General features: G+C 44.7%; 1 protein-coding gene across 1 annotated transcript in view; it reads left to right on the top strand.

Annotated features, from left to right (window-relative positions):
• The window catches only part of astn1 (astrotactin 1), a 1,125,762-nt gene that overhangs the window by 1,061,127 nt on the left and 45,358 nt on the right, over positions 1-19,277 (top strand). The gene's annotated exons all lie outside the window — the stretch shown is intronic.

Raw genomic sequence — 19,277 nt, 5'->3', positions numbered from 1 at the left:
CACTGAATTTTGATTTAATTTATCCTAATTTATTGGAACAGCAGGCTATTATTTTGGCATACAGTAATAAAAATTGTATCAAAATGTGCAGCCTGTTATTATTTGCAATGAGCAGTAGGTTGTGCTCAACATCAGTAAAATAATGAATATGGTGTATAAATTCTAGTGATAGTCTAGCTCTGACTCAATTCATAATGGTATAACTTTTAGGTATGCAGGTAACAAAAGAAAAAAAAACAGCATAAAGTGAATTATTAAAACATTGGACGACCATGAGCTACCAGAACAGCTTCAGTGAACCTTGCTGAAGATTATGCAAGTCTCTGGTCTCTGTATCTGGACTAAAGGGATGAACAACATTCTTGCAATAGATATTAGACATTACACCTGCCCCAGAATCTCCCATATGAGTTCAATTTGGTTGAAATCTGATGACGGACAGAGCATATGATTTACAAAATTTGCATCCTCAGCAGAGGCTCCAACTTGGGAAATTACAAAGAGGGAGATTCTCCTTCTCTGCGAGTAGCTCGGAGGGAGACAAGTTTGAGCGCCGTAGGTGCGAAAGCAATATATATGTATCACTATCTATCTATCTATCTATCTATCTATCTATCTATCTATCTATGCACGCACACACAATATGTGTGTGTGCATACTGTATATGAATGATTCAACACATTTCGTGTCAATTTTGTCAATTAAATCTTAATAGTAACAGATCTAGATAAATCCAGTGACTATAGACCAAACTTTAATATGCCTAAAGTCAATGTCAATAATGACTATTATAAATTGCCAATGGTAGACCCTCTGATGATAACGTTCTTCTAATAATATTCTAAGTCTAAGTTAGTAAAAGTCAGACAAAAAAAAGTCAGACAAGTTCGTTAGAATCTAACATCTGGTCTGGTGATCTAACCTTGTCAAATATAGGGTCGTCTTGCTGCCATCCAAAATAGTCTGCCATTCGTCCCTAGCGACCATCGCGACGGGCGATCTGAACTTTATCTCATCTCATTATCTCTAGATGTTTTATCCTGTTTTACAGGGTTGCAGGCAAGCTGGAGCCTATCCCAGCTGACTACGGGCGAAAGGCGGGGTACGCCCTGGACAAGTCGCCAGGTCATCACAGGGCTAACACAGACACCCATTCACACTCACATTCACACCTACGGTCAATTTAGAGTCACCAGTTAACCTAACCTGCATGTCTTTGGACTGTGGGGGAAACCAGAGCACCTGGAGGAAACCCACGCGGACATGGGGAGAACATGCAAACTCCGCACAGAAAGGCCCTCGCCGGCCACGGGGCTCGAACCCGGACCTTCTTGCTGTGAGGCGACAGCGCTAACCACTACACCACCGTGCCGCCCATGATCTGAACTTTATCTTGGTGATTTTCTGATATTTTTTTCTTCGTAGTTTGGCTTTTGCCATTTCCACCAACGGAACTTCGTTTCGTTTCATTATCTCATTCAAGAGAACATAAAGACGAGCAGGCGATAAATGCAGATGCAAAAAAAACAAACAAATGGCTGAGTGTCGCGGGTTTTTTCGTTCTCTCGCATGTATCATTAATAGCGCAATCTGTATGCTTTATCGGTAACTGCTAAGGCATTGGGTGGGCTCAAGTGTGTACCCTGCAGCATACCGAATTCCGCTCAATTCATATGCATGCTTGATCTGCGTGCGCATGCCTCCGGCATTCACTCCAATCCCCCCGTTACGCCGATCGGTATACCGACCGGGGAATCGGCATATACCATGGGGTACACACTTGAGTCCACCCATACAATGTCAGACACACAAAAAGCGGAAAGTCAACTATTAATTTTCGTCAACATAAATGTGTATCAAGTTATATTTTTTTTAACTAATCATGTGTAGTAAGGGCGGGCGGGAGATTTTTATGTTGTCAGCGGGAGGTCGGGAGGATTTTCTAAATGTTCCCTAAAGTGGGTGATCTCCTGCCCACGGCGGGAGAGTAGGAGCTTCTGCCTCAGTGAACCCTTGAGCCCTGTGGATGGGGAGTTTGCCATCCTGGAAGAGACCACTTTTGTCAGGCTAGAAATATTTCAATATTGTATAAAGATGAGTAGTCAGAAGAATTTTGTATTAATTTGCAGTGATGCTTCCCTTTGGGTGGAAAGTGAATCCAAACCTTGCTAGCAACATGCCTAACACACACACACACACACACACACACACACACGAAAAGAAAAAAAAAAGCATCCAGTGAGTGAGTTTCTTAAGACAAAAACATCTTGGTGAGTGAGGTCTGACGAGAATAGCCATCAGACCAGGAAGGCTATGCTAACTTAAAGCAGATATGCAGAGCCATGGCCTCACTTTCGTTTATAAATGCCTTGAGACCTCAAGAATGGCACAGGAATAGTTTTAAGAATTAACAATAAATCTAATGTTGTAATTTTTATGATTAAAGTGATTTATATAGGTAGTGGTCTGAGTGAATGACCTTGACATCCTTAACGTCACAGCAGGAAGTCTATCAGTCTCATCGCCATTTCCGCTATACTAAAAAACACAGAGCTGACTGCAACTCTGACCCTCCATTTTGTGTGTGCCAGCTGTGCCAGCAACATGACAGAAGGTGGATTTACGTTGCATTCATGGTCCAAGAATGTTCAAACTGCAAAGATTTGGACGCGTTTTGTGAGAAGTTCACGGGCACATTGGGTGCCTGTGAAGTGGTCTCTCCTCTGTACATTTTACTGAAGACTCGTGCGAGACCTCTGATCTGTTGAGGAGCATTGGCTATAAGCCCATATTGAAAGATGGTGCAGTATCAACAATTAAAGAAAAAGAAAACTACAAGAAAAGGAAAGTATTTATTTATTTATTTATTTATTTATTTAAAAAGAAAAGTTCAGTTGCACCAGTCCTCCCAGAATGAGCCGAGGGTTGTTGCTAAAACCCAGGACGGAATGGGACGTGACATATCGCTCGGGCAGTGACCTCCCTGCAGTTGTTGCTAAAACTGGTGATGTCCCGTTCCATCCCGGGTTTTAGTAATTTCCTGAGACAAGCAGTAATGGCGGAGTAGTCAGTATAGCATTGCTGTCAGGTCAAAACCTGCTATGTGACATTTTTCCTTTTTTACAGGAGACGTAAAAAAATGAACAAAACTCTGAAATAAGCTGAGAAGCCAGTAAAAGTTGTTCTATTATTAGCTTGGTCAGTTCAATATCCATCAAAATAACTAATTGCAGCATTATATTAGTGCAAATTGCAAAAAAAAAAAAATCATCCTTGAGAATTGACCTAAATTGTCACATACAGTAGCAGGTTTTGAACTGACAGCGATGATAGACAAAATGGAGAATTAATGGACCAACCGTCTTATTTCTAAACTGGATATTGCTGCCATCTCACCCTTACGTGGAAGAAGTGAATGAACGGAGAATTGAATGAACAACTGAAAGTCAGATTGTTTCAAAACAATCGGCCACAAGATTGGCCTTCAAGAAGCGAGAACACAGATGGCTAAGCTCCAACTCTCATTTGGATAAAAAAAACAACAAAAACACCACATTGTTTACCTGCACTTAGATAATACATGTAACTTGTATTGTGTATTTAAGTTACTGGTATAAGATTATTTAATTTGCTTCAGAATGTGATGGTCTCAGTTCATCTGATTATTTAATTAGCCTTTTATGTTTTATCAGTGAAAATGCATGCATGTACATGTATGTTGCATAAGTTATAACACCTATCCTGTTCTCATGAGAGTCAACCCACAATCAATGAAGTCAAATCAGTCTTAGTTGAGCAAGTCGGTAACGGTATTTCTTACTTTCACCATAAATTTTTATTTATATGACTTTGGCCTATAGCTGTAAAAGGCCTCAGCCTTAAAGTCAATTCCCGCAGTGACGTCACTCACTCAGGCATGGCTAGCTCAGTGGGGCAGCTCAAATGCCAACTTTGCAGTCAATTTTAACTCTCAAAAATATTTTTTTTTATTCCCATTTACGTAGCATACAAGAGTCAAGGATGGAGATACTAGCCACTTAGAAATGTATTTAAAAATAAAGGTTCTGTGTATCTGCTTTAAAGTTAAAGGGGATGTATTATGAAAAAGCTCACTTTTTCAGTGCTTGTGCACATACATTTGTGTATCTGGAGCCTACCAACCCACAAACATCGAGATAAGACAACCCTGTCAGTTTCGTTTGAGTTGCCTCTCTCAGAAAATGTGCTTCAACAAGCCGTTTGTACTGTATGTGGCTCTTCTTTCTGTCACAAGGGGAGTTCATTGAAATTATTTTGCCCCCTTATCTGAGTATCACCACTCATCGCTTGAGAAATGCCTTTGCGAATGAAAGAATGTGATACCTGATTGGCTGGCAGAAGAGGAGGTTGGGGTGAGCAGTGGCTCATTATCTTTTAAAGGAACGGGTCATTCCTCAAATTGGCCATTTTGAACAGGGCTGTTTAGACAGAGTGAGAAGGGAGCTGTAGTGCTTTATGCTTGTAATAGTTTGACCAAAGCATCTCACAGACATTTCCTTAAGACCTCAGAGAACTCTGCCAATTTGTGGAAAAGGGGTCTAATATATCTCCTTTAAACAACCACCCATTATAACTGGGGTGAGAAGAAAAGCATCTCAGAATGCACAACACATCAAACTTTGAGGTGGCTCGGCTACATCAGAAGATGACACATGCTTAGAAAGGATGTGGCAAAACTGGGACAAACTGTGTTAAATTCTTACACATCAGTGGGTGAGTTTTGGGGTGACACGTGTTAATTTTGATACATTCACTGTGTAAATGATTTTAACATAATGAATGAGTCAGGAAGGTTAACATGAATATGTGTAAACGTGTAATAATACATTTATGTGCGGTCCTTGGCTACACACTTAAATTTTACTTGACACAATCAGTTAATGAGGATAATACACTGTAGTGAGACTCTGATGTGGGTGGAGCACAGAAGCACAGCAGGCGGTTGTTTGCGTTCAGTGTTTATTTTTGCTTTTCAGCATAGGGCTCAAAACCGCTCACTCTCGCGCGCACGCACACACAAGCTATCATCGAGCCCTTGGCGCTGTCCCCCCCTTCTTTTATCGGGCACAGTCACTGAAGGAGACACGCAAACATTAATTGATAACAGGTTTAGTGACCTGACCACTCACCTTCCCTGACTCCACCCTCCATTCATAGGCCGCCGCTGCTGCCACATACCTCTACCACCCGACTCAGGCTGGGGAGCCGTCCAGCCTGAAGCCGACCCCCCCCCCCGATAGGAGAGGAAGTCCACCACCGCCATCTGTGCCCCCGGCCAGTGGACTGCCTCAAATTTAAATGGCTGGAGTGCAAGATACCAATGGGTGATCCACGCGTTGGCATCCTTCATGCGGTCGAGCCACTGGAAGGGTGCATGGTCTGAACAGAGGGTGAAAGGGCGCCCCAGCAGGTAGTACCGGAGGACGAGGACCACCCACTTGATGGCTAGGCACTCTTTCAATCGCGCTTTACCTGCCTTCCCACATCGACAGCTTCCGGCTAATGTACAGCACGGGACGCTCCTCCCCCTCCAGGGACAGAACAGCCCCCAGCCCTCTGTCCAATGCGTCTGTCTGCAAAATAAAGGGGAGAGAAAAGTCAGGGGAGTGTAACAGTGGCCCCCTACTCAGTGCAACCTTTACCTTAGAGAAAGCCTGTTGGCATTGATCCGTCCACTGGACCGGATCTGGTGCTCCCTTTTTAGTGAGATCAGTCAGCGGGCTGGTGACCTCTGAATAATTAGGTATGAACCTCCAATAGTAGCCAGCCAGCCCCTCTCTCACTCCCTTTTTGGTCTTGGGCCTCGGGCAGGCCACAATCACTGCCGTCTTATTAATTTGGGGATGCACCTGCCCATGGCCCAAGTGGAAACCCAGATGCTGTGAGACCCACCCACCTCAGCAACTTTAGGACGGCCCTAAGGTGTTCAAAGTGCCGCGGCCAGTCATTACTGTAGATGATGTCATCCAGATACGTGGCTGCGTAGGTGGCGTAGGACCCTGTCCATAAGCCATTGGAATGTAGCAGGCGCCCCAAACAGCCCAAAAGGAAGTGTGATGAATTGGTATAAGCCAGACGGTGTGGAAAAGACCGTTTTCTCTCACGACAGAGGAGTTAAGGGGATCTGCCAATATCCCTTCGTTAAATCCAGTGTTGAATAAAAACAAGCAGCACCTAATTGATTGAGCAACTCGTCAATGCAAGGCATTGGGTACGCATCAAATTTAGACACTGCGTTGACTTTCCTATAGTCCACACAGAACCAGACCGACCCATTGGTCTTGGGGACCAGGACCACTGGGCTGCTCCAGTTGCTGTGGGACTCCTCGATTATGCCCATTTCGAGCATGGCTTCAAGTTCATCCCGGACCACCTTTTTTTTGTGTTTGGGCAGACGGTAAGGGCAGCTACGCACTACCACCCCCGGGGGTGCCTCAATGTGGTGTTCTATTAGGTGGGTGCAGCCAGGCAGGGGCGAAAACATGTCGGAAAATTCTTTCTGCAACTGTGTTACCTTCATGAGCTGGGTTGAGGAGAGGTGGTGTCCACAGGGGACCGGAGCGGTGGGCAATGTCAATTTTCTTTTTTGAACCTCTGGCCCCAGCTCCGCCTTCTCCGGAATTACTGACACCTACTCCACAGGGACCTCCTCATTCCAACGTTTTAATAGATTGAGGTGGTAAACTTGCAATTCCCCACCCCTGTCCGTTCGCCTCACCTCATAGTCAACGTCCCCAACTTGCTGTGTGACCTCGAAGGGCCCTTGCCACTTGGCGACCAATTTGGAGCTTGACATGGGCAGTAATATGAGTACTTTGTCTCCCGGTGTGAACTCCCTAAGGTGCGTGCCCCTGTCATACAGTCGGACTTGACGTTCTTGCACCTGCCGTAAATTCTCCTGGGTTAAGTGTATGAGTGTGTGGAGTTTGGCATGCAGGTCGATAATGTATTGAATTTTGTTCTTACTACGTGAAGGTCCCTCCTCCCAGTTTTCATGTAGCACATCCAAAATGCCACGCAGCTTACGCCTATATAACAATTCAAATGGTGAAAACTCTGTGGAGGCTTGCAGGACCTCTCATACTGCAAATAACAGGGGCTTGAGCTAGTTATCCCAATTACGTGCATCTTTGCTTATGAACTTCCGAATTACATTTTTGAGAGTTTGATTGAACCATTCTACTAAGCCATCCATTTGGGGGTGATAGACACTGGTGTGGATAGGCTTAATCCCCAGTAACCCATACAGCTCGCACAGTGTGCGTGACCTGAATGTAGTGCCTTGGTCCATCAGGATTTCTTTTGGAATCCCGACCCAGGAGATAAAGCAGAGGAGTGCTTCTGCTATACTGCGTGCTGATATTGCGGAGTGGCACTGCTTCCAGACATCACATTACATAGTCTACCAGGGCTAAAATAAAGCGATATCCCTGTGCTGACCGATCTAATGGCCCGACGAGATCCATCCCAATTCTTTCAAATGGGGTCTTGATTAAAGGGAGAGAGCGCAAAGGCGCTTTTGGAGTGACTGCGGGATTTACTAATTGGCATTCATGGCACGCTGCACACCACCGATGGACATCCCCGCGAATCCCTGGCCAATAGAACCAGGCCATTATTCGGGCTAGTGTCTTATCCTGCCCCAAGTGTCCGGCCATGGGATTAAAGTGAGCCGCTTGGAATATGAATTACCAGCAGCTCCTTGGAATTAACAGCAGTGTTACCTTTTCACCAGTTTGAGTGTCCTGCATCACTCGATATCCTTAATAATAGGAAAATAGGGGAAGGCCGGTGTGTTGCCAGTAGGGCGATATATGTGGAGATTTTTATGATGACACACTGAGAACGAATAACACTTTTATTTTGATACTTGTTCCTGCCATTTCTGCTTAGCAACGGTTGCTTCCTGCCTTGTTCCTATCACTTAAAAACAGTTCTAGCAAACGTAAATTCTGATCGTGAGCGGCGCTAGAAGCAAAGTCGTAAGTAAAATTTGTTGTTAAGTTAATAAATGATAGATTAAGTTATGTTAAAAGTTGAAAGGGAAGATAGTTTAAAAAGATTTTTTTATTTACATGTATATACAAGAATATTTCATTAAACTTTATGCGAAGCTGAGCCTAATGTTAAAACAGTTAAACTTTACTTTTTGTTACAGTTTTCACCCTGTCATGTAATGTAGGAAGCTTCAGTAAACAATGTCAATGTTAACTACGTCACAGACTCCTTGTCATTGCATCAGGGTTTAACTGGCTGTATAGCTACAGTTGCCACACTGCAGTAAGGACAGCACAGTGAAAAGACTTAGAAGTTAGCATTGAGCATCGAGTCAAGATGGAAACTAGATCTACTAAGTCCGTAGAAAGTGGAAGCAGTTTTCATTCATCTGCCTCATCAATCAGTGCTCTACTTCGTGCACGAGCAAAAGCAGCAGCTGCTAAAGTGTGTGTTGAATACTGTGCAAGAAGCCAAAGCTAAGATAGAAAAAGCCAAAAAAAGAGACTGACATTGAAACACTCGTCATGTGCCATGAAGCAGCAGCAGCTGAAGCCGAAGTAGCTGTCTGGGAGTCAGCTGTTACAGGGGACAACAATTACGGTATATTGTGCTGGATGAAGCAAATTCAATAGAACAAAGCAAACTTGAATGAACAAGTGAGTACATCCAAACTCGCTTCCATTCCACCAACTCTGTTCAACGAACAGCCATGAAGGCTAGTCCTTAGCCAACTACACATGCCACTCTCAGTTATAGCCCAAACTACTCCTTTGCTTCACACCATCAGCTGCCTGTTTTTTCATGTGACAACACAAATTATGTGGATTTTGCAGATGATGACTTAGACTATGCTTATGTTCCACCAGCAGCCAAAGAGTCAATCAGCCAGAATCCATTTACCAAAGAGGGGGCTCAGGCAATTCCCAAGACTCTCACCTCACAGATGACTGACCTGAATGTTGCGGCTCCAGCCTTCAACCCTCAGTCAAAAAATACTCAAAGTATGCCTGCAACTGAACACCTGGCATGATATTTAGCTTGACGTGACCTAGTGAACACAAGTTTGTATGAGTTTGATGATAAACCTGAAAATTATCGTGCTTGGCTGTCATCATATAAAAATGCCACTCAAGGACTTGGTCTCACAGCCACTGAGGAATTGGACTTAATGACACGATGGCTTGGAAAAGAATCCAGCAACCAGGTGAAACGTCTCCATGCAGTGCACATAGCAAGTCCACAAATAGCACTTGTGAAAGCCTGGAAACATCTTCAGGAGTGTTATGCAGCACCAGAGGTGATTGAAAAGGCCCTCTTTACCCGACTTGATGAATTTCCCAGAGTTTCAGCCAAGGAAAATTTGAAGCTACGAGAGCTGGCTGACCTGCTGATAGAAGTGCAGTGTGCTAAGGAAGATGGCTACTTACCAGGCCTGTCCTACCTGGATACGACGCGCAGCATTGAACCAATAGTAACCAAGCCGTCTTGTGGACTCCAGGAAAAATGGATCTCAGCCGGTTCTAAGTATAAAGAAGCAAATGGAGAATGGTTCCCACCGTTTGATTACTTCACCAAATTCATACGTTATGAGGCCAAGAAAAGAAATGACCTCAGCTTTGCCTTTTTAAATGCCACCACTACATCATCTGTCAGAGCTGAAAGTGCCTGTCCTAAAACCATCAAGAAACCCATTGCTGTTCATAAGATTAATGTCACCCCCGCAGAGTCAAACGCCTCCAGTGATCCAAGCAAGATCTGCCCGAGACATGCAAAACCCCACCCACTGAAGTGCAAAGCCTTCAGAGCCGAAACTCTTGATGACAAAGTCTTTCTGAAAGAAAATGGCATCTGCTTTAAATGCTGTAGCTCAACCAACCATATGGCAAAGGACTGCACTACAACAGTGAAATGTTCTGAGTGTGATAGCACCCAACATGTCTCAGCTATGCATCCAGGACCAGCACCACAAACCATGGCTCCTCTGACCTCGCCACAGCATGGCGGGGAGGAAGAAGAGGTAAACAACACCAGTGAAATCAGCTCAAGCTACACGGCAGTATGCGGTACAGGACAAGTCGGACGGTCATGCTCCAAGATATGCCTAGCAAGGGTGTACCAGAAAGGCCACCCAGATGAAGCCATCAAGGCCTACATTGTGTTAGATGACCAAAGCAACCGGTCATTGGCCAAGTCCAGTTTCTTCAACAAGTTCAACATTTACACTGAGCCATATCCTTACCAACTGAGAACATGTTCCAGTATAGTGGAAACTTTCGGCAGAGGGGCATCAGATTTTATCGTGGAGTCCCTCAATGGGAAGGTTACAATTCCCCTACCACCACTCACTGAGTGTAATGACTTACCTGACAACTGGTCTGAAATCCCCACACCAAATGCTGCTCATCATCAGCCTCACCTGTTAAAGGTAGTAGAACACATCCCAGAGCTGGACCCCACAGCTGAGATCCTCCTGCTGCTAGGGAGAGATGCAATCAGAGCACACAAAGTACGGGAACAAATAAATGGCCCTGTCAATGCACCCTTTGCGCAACACTTGGGCTGGGTGCTGGTCGGAGAAGTCTGTCTAGGGAATACACACACAAGCCAAATGTTAGTGCCTTCCGGACAACCATGGTTGACTGTCATCGGCCCTCACTCCTCCAGCCATGCACAAGCCTTTTGCACATTAAAGAGGAACTTCATGGCAAAGCGCCTAGAAACAGTGTCTTACCGCCCAGGGCTAAGGAAGACAGGCTGGGTCAAAATGTGTTTGACTGCACCGAACAGGACAATAAGCTGGCACCTTCAATCGAAGATGAGACTTTCATAAAAATGATGGACAAAGAAGTCTATAGAAATGATTCACACAGCTGGGTTGCTCCATTACCGTTCAGACAGCCTAGACAACAGCTTCCCAACAACCGTGAGCAAGCGCTCAAGCGGTTTGAATCACTTCAGCACAACTTAAGAAGAAGGCCAGAAATGCAACAGCAATATGTGGAATTCATGGGTAAACTGCTGGAAAACAACCATGCTGAGGTGGTGCCAGAGCTAAGAGAAGAGGAGTGCTGGTATTTACCAAGTTTTGCGGTATATCACCCACAGAAACCCAATCAAATCAGGGTAGTGTTTGATTCAAGTGCCCAACAGTCTGGGATCTCCTTGAATAATGTGCTCTTGACTGGCCCAGATCTGAACAACACCCTTCTAGGAGTGCTCATGCGGTTCCGAAAGGACAAGGTCGCTGTGATGGCGGATATACAACAAATGTTCTACTGCTTCCTCGTGGCCGAAAAGCACAGAAACTACCTGCGATTCTTATGGTTCAAGGATAATAATGTGGCCAATGAAGTCATCGACTACAGAATGAAGGTTCATGTTTTTGGAAATAGCCAATCTCCGGCAGTGGCGATCTATGGGCTTAGAAGAGCCATCAGAGAGGGCACAGAGAAATATGGAACAGACACTGTAAACTTCGTCGAACGGCACTTTTATGTTGACGATGGCCTCTGTTCTGTCCCAACTGATGCAGAGGCTATTGGGCTGCTCCATAGGACTCAAGCCTCACTTGCTGAGTCTGACCTGAGGCTCCACAAATTTGCCTCAAACAGTCAGGCTGTCTTGGAAGCCTTCCCAAGTGAGGACTGCGCACCAGCCAAAGATGATGTAGACCTCAGTGGAGACAAGGACAAGCCTTATCCAACTTGTTCTGGAGTCGTTGGAGTCAAGTGTACCTGTCAACCTTACAAAGCTGCAAGAAATGGACAAGGCCCCACCAGAACCTGCAAGAAGGTGACATTGTCCTCCTCAAAGACAACCAAGCTGCCCGCAACAACTGGCCTTTGGCAGTAGTCACAAAGGCTATTCCAGGAACAGATGGAAAAAGTCCATAAGGTGGAATTAAAGATAGCAAACCAAGGACAATCAAAGACTTACCTTAGACCAGTGACAGAAACTGTTTTGCTTCTTAGTAAAGACTGATGTTTCAGTTGTAGTTCTTAGTTGATATTAGGGTTCATGATAGTGTAGTGACCTCACAGTGGTCAGGCGGGGAGTTGCCAGTAGGGCGATATATGTGGAGACTTTTATAATGACACACTGAGAACGAATAGCACTTTTATTTTGATACTTGTTCCTGCCATTTCTGCTTAGCAACAGTTGCTTCCTGCCTTGTTCCCATCAGTTAAAAACAGTTCTAGCAAACAAATTCTGATCGTGAGTGGCGCTAGAAGCAAAGTCGTAAGTAAAATGTTGTTAAGTTAATAAATGATAAGTTATGTTAAAAGTTGAAAGGGAAGATAAATAGTTTAAAAAGATGGTTTTTATTTACATGTATGTACAAGAATATTTCATTAAACTTTATGCGAAGCTGAGCCTAATGTTAAAATAGTTAAACTTTATTTTTTGTTACAGTTTTCACCCTGTCATGTAATGTAGGAAGCTTTAGTAAACAACGTCAATGTTAACTATGTCACAGACTCCTTGTCATTGCATCAGGGTTTAACTGGCTGTGTAGCTACTGTTGCTACACTGCATTAAGGACAGCACAGTCGGCATTGCATTTGGCTGGAGAATTTGACCATCGATTACTCTCACTTGGTCAAATGCATGCTGCAGAGTCCCGTCTCATGACTGCTCTAACGGGAAATCCCCAAGGGAATCCCCAAGAGAGGGAGCAGGGGCGGGGCGCTTCTCACTCCGCATATCACCCTGACGTGGTGCTGACATAGACGGCTCTATGACAGCTTCTCCCGCCAATGCAATTCAGCTTTCCCTAGCTGAATTACAGCAGGACCCACTCTTCACTATGTGCGTCATTAATTCCTTAAACCCCAGCCAATCAGTCCCCAAAATTAGCGAGTGGGTGAGATGAGGGTTAACCCTTTACACTATGTTTTTCCCCTCAAAATAGAATGTGGATGGACATCAAAGGGTAGTTGTGAACATCCCCATGCACATACAAACACCTTCACCATACATGCTCTCCCCAATGCCTCACCTTGCACCAGGCTTTGGTGGATTGAGGTCTGGTTACAGCCGGAATCCACCAAAGCCTGATACGTATCCCCTTGGACACTTACCGGTATTCGATATGCTCCAGCCCGATCGAGGGCAGTCTGTGGCGCGTTGGGGACCCGGATCACTGTGCCCACCTCCATTGCGGAGCACTGATGTTGGAGATGTCCTGGCTCCCCTCAGCACCAGCACACCGGCCCAGGCTCTCCCTCTGCACCAGTGTTACGGGCATCACTCACCTGAGGGGGAGGAGACAGACAAGGAAGGGGGAAATGGGAGGACACCACGAGTGCGCCGAGCCAGCTGGGGGGGAGCCGGCCCCTGCGGTGGGAGAATGGGGCAAGGATGGGAAGCAGAGGGAGAGAGAGAAGAGAAGAGGAGACATGCCATCCTGTCATCAGAACAGCTGCCATGTGGTCCTCGGCCAGCTCGATTGACTGGGCCAACAACGCCGGGCCATTCCTTCCGAAAGTTGCACAACAAATTTCTCCAGTGTCACCAGGTCGATCACTCCCTCGGCATTGCAGTCGTCTGCCCTCAGCCACAGTCAGCAGGTGTCCTGGAGTTGCTGCCCGAATGCGAATGGCCGGCTGACCTCCTCCAACCACAGTGAGCGGAAGCGCTGCCGTTGTTGCTCTGGGGAGCGGCCGACATGCTGGAGGATGGCTCTTCAAAGGTCCGCATACATGAGCCGGCTGTTGGCAGGGAGCTGCAGCATGGCCAGTTGCGCCTCGCCTGTCAGCAGGGGGAGGAGGTGCGCTGGTCTACTGGCCAACCCCATGCCTCTGCTACCTGCTTGAAGAGCGCGAGGAAGGCTTCTGGGTCATTGTGCGAACCCATCTTCATTAAGGTGAGGTGGGGAGGGTCCGCTACGGTGGCAGTCGTGGGCTCTGCCAACATGAGCAGGTGCTGGAACGCCTGGCGGTCCTCCTGTTGGGCCAGCACCAAGGCTTTGAACTGTTGTTCTTGCTCCTTCTGGAGGGCGACCAGTGCTTGGTGCTGGTTCTGCTGGGCTGTGGCAAGAGCATGGATCAGGTCCTTAAATGGTGAGGACTCCATGAGGCTGTTCCCTTCTGCACTCTTCCCGGGTTTCAGCACCACTGTAGCGAGACGCTGATGTGGGTGGAGCACAGAAGGACAGCAGGCGGTTGTTTGCATTTATAGTGTTTCTTTTATTTTTGCTTTTCAGCATAGGGCTCAAAACCTCTCACACGCACACACAGGCTGTCATCGAGCCCTCTGCACCATCCTCCCCTTCTCACTCTCCTTTTATCAGGCACAGTCACTGAAGGAAACACACGTTAATTGATAACAGGTGTAGTGACATGACCACTCACCTTCCCTGACTCCACCCTCCATTCACAGACCGATGCTTGGCCACACCCCCACTGCCACATACACTGACTTCAACACATTTATTATCATGAAGTATTAACAATAAGATTCACGGAAATCAAACTACACAATATAACAGTACAAATTCATCAAATAGAAAGTCATAGAATTTCAGCAGTAACAGAGGAAATGTCCGACGTAGGACAGAACAGTTGTTTTTCCCAATTTCATTAGGCAACATTACACATAACCACACCAACATTTCACTTAATTCAAAACTTTGTATCTTGGAATGATGTAGAGCTCATCATCCAAGAACCCAGGAATCACTGACTGAGGATCATTTTCAGATTGGTCCATTTGCTGCATAATAAATTAATAGAATGTTAACATTGAGACAGAATGCATTTTAACAATATTTTTACACAAAACATTCACTGATGTCACAGCTCATCCCACACCCCAGCATAAAATTGTCAGAAATGGCAAGCTGAGGTGAAGTGAGGACCCAAGAGTAGACTCAAGACAGGCAGTGTACAAAAAGAAACTTCTTTAATGAAGTACAGAGCAGAGGTACAATAGGGCTCAGGCAAAATTGGTAGTTAAAGAATGGGCCAAAAAGTCAAAACAAAGAAGAGCAGGCAGGCACAGTCAGGGACAAAAACAGGACAGAAATATCTTCACAAAAACAGAAGAAAACAGGGACAAGGGAAAAGCCAGGCAGAGGAAGCAAAAAACACAATCCAAAGGAACAGGTGCAAAAACTGGACAGAAAACTAAGCAAAAAACCATGGAATTATACAGGCAGGGGGAATCAATAAGTCACAATACCAAAGGGCTGTAGTGAGGTGAAGAAAGTCTGCAAGAGACAGTCTGGCAACTGGAGTAGCTCCAAACAGCTCTTAAGTAGGCCCTGGCTGATGGGAGAGGAGTGGTAGCAGGTGTGGGAGTGCCGCTTCAGGGAAGATGGTCTCCAGCAGGGCAGGACTGAATTCCTGTCCCGGATCCGGCCTGGAGCTGGCATGGAAGTCCCACAAACTCAGGCATGGATGGACTGGACCGGACTGTGACAAAAATATATACACATAATTTTAGGTAACATGAAGCTGCAGCTACAAATTCATACACAAACATTCTTACGGATCTGGGGTGGATTTCCACATTAATGATGGCATTGCACTTTATCATGAAACCACAATAAATAATTTCAAAACTTTTCCCACCTTTAATGTGACCTATAACCTGTCCAATTCAATTGAAAAAGAAACAAATCTGTTTTGGGGGGGGGCATAAAAAAAAAACTACAATACGCTGGTTGCTTAAGTGTGCACACCCTTAAACTAATACTTTGTTGAAGCACCTTTTGATTTAATTACAGCATTCAGTCTTTTCTGGTAGGAGTCTATCAGCCTGCCACATCTAGACTTGGCAATATTTGCCCACTCTTCCTTGCAAAAGCGCTCCAAAGCTGTCAGATTGTGAGGGCATCTCTTGTGCATGGCCCTCTTCAGGTCACCCCACAGATTTTCAATTGGATTTAGGTCTGGGCTCTGGCTGAGCCATTCTTTTGTTGATTTCAATGCACGCTTGGGGTCATTGTCATGCTGCAAGATGAAATTCCTCTTCATCTTCAGCTTTCTACCAGACACCCAAAGGTTTTGGGCCAAAATTGACTGATATTTAAGAACCGTTCATAACTTCCTCCACCCTGACTAAAGCCTCTGTTCCAGCAGAAGAAAAACAACCCCAAATCATGATGCTGCCACCACCATGCTTCACTGTGGGTATGGTGTTCTTTTGGCAACATGCAGTGTTGTTTTTGCACCAAACACACCTCTTGGAATTGTGGCCAAAAAGTTCAACCTTGGTTTCATCAGACCATAACACGTTTTCCCACGTGTTTGGGAGAGTTGATGCATTTTTTTTTTTTACAAAATTTAGCTGGGCCTGGATGTTTTTCTTTGACCCTACCCCATAGTCCAGACATATGGAGAATACTGGAGACTGTTGTCACATGTAGTACACAACCAGTACTTGCCAGAAATTCCTGCAGCTCCTTCCATGTTGCTGTAGGCCTCTTGGCAGCCTCCCTGACCAGTTTTCATCTTGTCTTTTCATCAATTTTGGAGGGACGTCCAGTTCTCTGTAATGTCATTGTTGTCCCATATTTTCTCCACTTCTTGATGACTGTCTTCACTGTGCTCCATGGTATATCTAATGCTGTGGAAATTTTTTTGTACCCTTCTCCTGACTGATACCTTTCAACAATGAGATCCCTTTGATGCTTTGTAAGCTCTCTGTGAACCATGGCTTTTGCTGGAGGATGCAATGGAGTAAATGTCAACTTTATTTGTGGTTAATCAGACTTATTTTAATTGATGGCAGGTGTGTACCCAAAAAGACTGAATCCTGTAATTACATCAAAAGGTGCTTCAACAAAGTATTAGTTTAAGGGTGTGCACGCTTATGCAACCAGCTTATTGTACTCCCCCCCCCCCCCCCCCCCCAACAGATATGTTTGTTTTTCAATTGAATTGTACAGGTTATAGGTCGGGCAGCACGGTGGTGTAGTGGTTAGCGCTGTCGTCTCACAGCAAGAAGGTCCGGGTTCGAGCCCCGTGGCCGGCGAGGGCCTTTCTGTGCGGAGTTTGTATGTTCTCCCCGTGTCCGCGTGGGTTTCCTCCGGGTGTTTCGGTTTCCCCCCACAGTCCAAAGACATGCAGGTTAGGTTAGCTGGTGACTCTAAATTGACCATAGGTGTGAATGTGAGTGTGAATGGTTGTCTGTGTCTATGTGTCAGCCCTGTGATGACCTGGTGACTTGTCCAGGGTGTACCCCGCCTTTCGCCCGTAGTCAGCTGGGATAGGCTCCAGCTTGCCTGTGACCCTGTAGAACAGGATAAAGCGGCTAGAGATAATGAGATGAGATGAGGTTATAGGTCACATTAAAGGTGGGAAAAGTTTTTAAATTATTTGTGGTCTCATTTTTTTTACATCAGAAAAACCTATCATTTTAATGGGGTGTGTACACTTTTTATATCCACTGTACACACACACACACACACACACACACACACAGGTGCAGAAATTTTTCCATTTATGGCACAAATTTCTGCACCTGTAACCGTGTGTGTGTGTGTGTGTGTGTGTGTGTGTGTGATATATATATATATATATATATATATATATATATATATATATATATATCTATCACACACACACACATATATATATATATATATATATATATATATATACACACACACACACACACACGGTTACAGGTGCAGAAATTTGTCTCATTTATGACACTAAATTAGATAAACACTTGTCTAATGGAGTTAAATTTGATTAAAATGTGGCAATATCAATGTGACATTACGATATCCATACATAATTCGATAACATTAAAATATGCATAATATTTTGCATATAGGTGGCACGGTGGTGTAGTGGTTAGCGCTGTCGTCTCACAGCAAGAAGGTCCGGGTTCGAGCCCCATGGCCGGCGAGGACCTTTCTGTGTGGAGTTTGCATGTTCTCCCCGTGTCCGCGTGGGTTTCCTCCAGGTGCTCTGGTTTCCCCCACAGTCCAAAGACATGCAGGTTAGGTTAACTGGTGACTCAAAATTGACCGTAGGTGTGTATGTGAGTGTGAATGGTTGTCTGTGTCTGTGTCAGCCCTGTGATGACCTGGCGACTTGTCCAGGGTGTACCCCGCCTTTCGCCCGTAGTCAGCAGGGTTGGCTCCAGCTTGCCTGCGACCCTGTAGAAGGATAAAGCGGCTAGAGATAATGAGATGAGATGTTGCATATATTCATTTCATAATTAATTCGATGTACTTGCAATGTACAAGAAAAAGAACTGAACACCGGCAGCAGATTCAACACCAGTTTCCACCCATTGATTGTGAGAGTCCCTCAGAGGTGCATGCGCATTCTGTGTATTCATCTGCGAGGAGACGCTCTTTGTTGTGAAAGAGTGATCCAGGTCCATCGTATGTTAAGAGTAAACTAAAGTACTACTTTGGATACAACATTTTGGGGGGAAACCATGTTAGTTTAATGATGGATCTTAAGAGGTATTTAAAGACACTCTTAGCTTTAAGAGGTTTTCAGGAAACCCACCCCTGAACAATATTTTCTTAAATGTATTTGTATTAAATGGATTGCCCTCATGGGAAATAATTGAATTAAGTTAGCCATGGCTATACAGTATGAAGTACATCTTAGTTAGCTATACAGCAAACTTAAATAGCTAGCAAGAAGGAAAAAAAATATTCCTGTACTAATTTTTCATGATAATGAATAATTAGTAGAACTTATAGTTCTAGCTAGGCTCTTTAATAATACCATGTACAAACTAAATGGTAATAAAAATGGCACACAACCACATAAAATATCTCACAAATTAAATTTCCATCTTGCAAGCTGAGCAACAAGACTGAAAAAAGAAAATCTCCCTGCCATGTTTGTGCCATGTACAGTAAATTAGCTGCCTGTGCCATTTTGACATTAAATTTAGCAAATTTATCTAAACATCTAAAGTTAATATAGAATAAAATACACAACCTAAAAGTTATGTTAGAAACCAAACTAAACCAGTATTAAAATAACAACAGCAGAAGATGTAATTTTTGCATGCAAATAGACATTAAGAAATGATTTCAGCGTTGTCACCAGTGAGAATCCTCTCCCTGGCCAAATGATGTTTTCGACGTTATTCAACTCCTGTGATGCTTATCACACATTCTTCCCAAAGTCACTGGAAGTTAGCATTACCTGGTGACACCATGCATAAAACACACACTTACAAGCCAAAACCAAGTACCTACTACTGTAACTATAACATAAACCAACCTTTACCCGCTTCAAGAGCACATTGAATACAGT

The sequence above is a fragment of the Neoarius graeffei genome, chromosome 1, assembly GCF_027579695.1.
Source record: "Neoarius graeffei isolate fNeoGra1 chromosome 1, fNeoGra1.pri, whole genome shotgun sequence".
Taxonomy (NCBI): Eukaryota; Metazoa; Chordata; class Actinopteri; order Siluriformes; family Ariidae; genus Neoarius; species Neoarius graeffei.
This window is presented reverse-complemented; position numbering and strand designations above follow the sequence as displayed.